The following is a 4,135-nucleotide window of genomic DNA, read 5'->3' as shown; positions in this document are numbered from 1 at the left end:
AGATAATCGAGGAGAGTGATGGTTTGTTAGTTACTACTGGAGCACCTCGTCCTCCCACCTTTAATTGCAGATTTTTGCCTTTAAGTGTAAATGCAGTTTTTTGCCTTTACAAGTATGGTTCAACAAAGGAAAAGGACTCTAATTAAAAAGAGTCCTTTTCCAACAAAGGAAAATTACTTTATTGACTTAGACAATAACTCAGGATGAAAAATCTGCCTATAAACTTTAATAAAAAAGCTGATTTGACATTTATCTTGGTAATTCTTGATATATCACCCAGCCCTTGGACAATGTTTAGAATTCCAAATTGTCTCACCAATCTTCAATCACATAGACTAACATTAATTATCAGAAAAGTCTGTATATGTAATTTCTATATATGCCCACTGCTTTGTGGATTTCAGTTTGTGTATATTTGGTCGTACCTGTCTTATGATGAACTTCCTGGATGAACTTTGGGAGAGTATTCGACAAAAAGAGGATGTATGAGTCTAATCAAACTTCTCGCCTGACTACTGTGAAGATAATCGAGGAGAGTGATGGTTTGTTAGTTACTACTGGAGCACCTCGTCCTCTCACCTTTAATGGGAGATTCTTGCCTTTAAGTGTAAATGCAGTTTTTTGCCTTTACAACTACGTTTCAACAAAGGAAAAGGACTCTAATTAAAAAGAGTCCTTTTCAAACAAAGGAAAATGACTTTACTGACATAGACAATCACTCAGGATCAAAAATCTGCCTATAAACTTTTTAAAAAAAGCTGATTTGACATTTATCGTGATAATTCTTGATATATCACCCAGCCCTTAATCAAATAACAAAATAATATCAATAACCTAGCTCTCTATAGATTACTTAAAGGGGACATATTATGCCCATTTCACCACAGTTGATATGGTTCCTTGGGGTCTTAATGAAATGTCTGTAACATTTTTTGGTAAAAATACCACAAGGATAATTTAAAACAGCACCTTTTTACTCTGTCTAAAACAGCCCTCCTCAGATCAACCCGTTTTGAGGGCCCCGCCCCCCTCTCACCCCGCCCCCATCTTACCCCACCCCCTTTCACCCCTCTCATCCCTCCCCTTCTCACCCCTCCCCTCTCTCATGGAGGTGTAGGACATAACGTTTTTACCTCCATTAATTAGCCTGTTTGAATGTGTTCTTCAACATCTATAGGGCAGATTATGGGCCTTTATGTCTAAAAGGAATAGAGCAGTAATTTTTTTTATTTTTTATGCATGAGATATCAGTCATTTCTGCAATAAAAGTATGACTGAGGAATAAAATACATAAATTACTCTTCCCTCTGTATTACTTTGCTAACTGCTCATCTTACACGTGTCAATTGTTGACATGTTACATATCAAACATTAAAAGCACAACTGTTTCTATAAACTTTTATTGTCAGAAAGATTGCTAGAAAGATTGCCACAGAGCTTTTTAATCATAGTTATTAAATGTACTGGCTGGGACAGAGGTAATAAATACAAAAAAATACCAAGTATAATAAATACATTCATTACAAAAATACAATTTGTACCATCAGCAGCTATACTGTAAACAAAGGAACACTTTATATTTGTGTGTCACCTTTTATTCTCTAAATACAATGTGAACTTTGCTCAGCCGTTACAGGTATTTGGCGTACAGAAGCTTTGTGAGCTGGTGTTGAGGCCCTCTGGGCCGGAGAATCAGGGTGGTCCTGCCCTCCTGCTCGGTGCTACAGATACGCAGAGTGTTCCCTGATGCTCAGGGAAGTTATACAGGGTTCAGACCTGCCCTTGATTGAAACTCGACACATAGCTGGCTATAACTTCCTGCTTGTCAGGTTTCTCATACTAGGCAGAGAGATCCTCAGGTTTTGAGATCTTCAGCACCTCATTCACATATGGGGCCGGGTCCTGAAAAACCTGGTGAAAGATGAGGTCCAACAGGTTATCCATGTAATCTGTAATACAAATTGGGGGAAAAGTTGGACATTTTGCACTTTTTTGTATTTATTATTTTCTTTTTATAATTATATTATTCTATTTATCGTGAAGACGATAAATAAATGGTCTTTAAATGGTGAAGACCATTTAAAGACAGCAGTTAATTGATATGTTATTTATGTTTCACATACTGTTTTCACATTGTTTGGCTTTTAAATAGAGCCTGTAAGAATCATGGAAGATTGCATCTGCTTTCACCGGCTTTTCTGTGCACTCGCCCTTCTTATATATTACATCTGTCCCCAGCCGACACACAGGACACACCTCAAACAGCTCCAGGAGGCAGTTTTCATAGACAATATATGTGGGTGTCTTATGAACAGGGTTGGAAGATTCCATTCTATTAGAACGACAAAGATTTCACCAAAAGGCTGCAACAGCTAAAAAAGTGTAGGATGGTAATCTATGTCATTATTGAAATGTTTAGATTAAATATTGAGTCACTCACGTCACATCTTGTCCTCTCCCTCCTCCAAGCAAGGTCTCTTACAGCTGAGGTCCCAACACCGACATCAGTGCAGCACAGTTTTCTGTGTGCCTATGATAAAACAGACACAATATCCATGGAGTCACAACAAATGAGATGCTGTTACAACTTTAACACAGAGACACAATCAATGACATGACGAAGTAACTGAGGGTAAACAAACCTGTACTTTTGTAGTGAGGTCGCAGTGTTTTCATAGAAAGCTGCGTTCCATGTGTGCGCATCTGTGGTGGGTCCGTCTGGCATGCTACGTGATGTAGCCTAGCACCGTGAACAGATGTGCTTGCCTGAACACCAAAAGCAGCAATGTTATTCATGTTTGTACTACTGTCATGCATACAAGGATACAAGGACACATTTCCCCAAACTAGGGGTGGTAATGAATAATCGTTCTATTCCCGCACATTATGACAACAACATACTCCGGTATCTTGAACGAGCGGCCATAGCAGCAGCTGCAGCTGGAAGTTAGGTTCGTGAGTGTTGTGCTCTCCACGCTCTTCCCCCCCCCCCCCCCGCTCGCGTGTCCTCCCGTTAGTACTGTGCCGCTGATTTTTGTCCCACGGCAGCACTGGGCTGGAAGTTCGATACGGCCGACACTCGTAGCAGCTACTACAAACATCCGTAGCTAACTTCAAGCTACAGCAGCTACAACCGGAGCTCGTAGCAGCTGCTCCAAGCATCCGTAGCTAACGTCAAGCTCCAGCAGCTACAGCCGGAGCTCGTAGCAGCTACTATAAGCATCCGTAGCTAACTTCAAGCTCCAGCAGCTACAACCGGAGCTCGTAGCAGCTGCTACAAACATCCGTAGCTAACTTCAAGCTCCAGCAGCTACAACCGGAGCTCGTAGCAGCTACTACCAGGGTTCGTAGTAGCTGCTAAGGGGCTCGTAGTAGGTGCTACGGCCCCTCAAGCGGAGGGGGGGAAGAGTGTGGAGAGCACAACACTCACGAACCTGCCATGTGATCACCGTTCACCGTTGTTGGGCCAGAGCCCAGCGGGGTGCCACCAGACACTGGAGCCGAGAGGAACAAAGGGTTGTTAAACTTTGGGCGGGAAAACATCCTCCTGCAGGCTCAAGAATCTCCCCCTGGTGGTGGAAAATGTTCTGGGAATGCCTTGGAAACCCCGCTGAGTTCCAAGCCCCGCCCACTCAGATCCATTCCTGACAACTCAATTGGCTTAAAGCCAGCATCATCCTATGACCAACTCCTCAAGGAGGAGGACCTCTCAGGTAATTTAAAAGCCCAGGCACCCCAAAAATCGCTGCCATTTTACCCTGCTCTGAAGACATCACCAGGACCCTTCGGGGCCTCCCAGCTGATTTAGTTGCTAAAGGGGGCAACCTTAACTTTTAGTTTATCAGCCATTTCCTGCTCTCTGAAGACGTCAATAGACCGTTCCCGGTCTAGCTAGATGATTTTAGTTGCTAAAGGAGGCAATTACAGACGTTCGTTTTATTTCCATTTTCTTTTATTTCTTTATTCAGTCGACGTTATTTTGATAGGACTTTTTGTTATTTTAACTTGAAGAGGCCGCGCACAGGAACTCGCTCGCCGGCCGAGCATCACAGACTTTTCTTTTCACGATCCCCACAGCTGCGACACAGCTGTTAATCCCTGCAGGACAAAGCATCATTCTGTCGCAGAAGAGACG

The 4,135-nt window shown here is 42.7% G+C and overlaps 1 long non-coding RNA gene across 2 annotated transcripts; it reads right to left on the bottom strand.

Moving 5' to 3' along the window:
- Positions 1 to 1,598: 1,598 nt before the first annotated feature.
- On the bottom strand, positions 1,599 to 2,971 carry LOC128455024 (uncharacterized). 2 transcript variants are annotated; one of them, XR_008341668.1, is made up of 5 exons: positions 2,902 to 2,971; positions 2,643 to 2,766; positions 2,441 to 2,530; positions 2,124 to 2,332; positions 1,599 to 1,949 (listed from the first exon to the last, which is right to left on the bottom strand). It is a non-coding gene; the product is annotated as an uncharacterized LOC128455024 (long non-coding RNA). The 2 variants fall into 2 exon arrangements; XR_008341667.1 differs by lacking the exon at positions 2,124 to 2,332.
- Between the last annotated feature and the right edge of the window lie 1,164 nt (positions 2,972 to 4,135).

The sequence above is a fragment of the Pleuronectes platessa genome, chromosome 13, assembly GCF_947347685.1.
Source record: "Pleuronectes platessa chromosome 13, fPlePla1.1, whole genome shotgun sequence".
Taxonomy (NCBI): domain Eukaryota; kingdom Metazoa; phylum Chordata; class Actinopteri; order Pleuronectiformes; family Pleuronectidae; genus Pleuronectes; species Pleuronectes platessa.
This window is presented reverse-complemented; position numbering and strand designations above follow the sequence as displayed.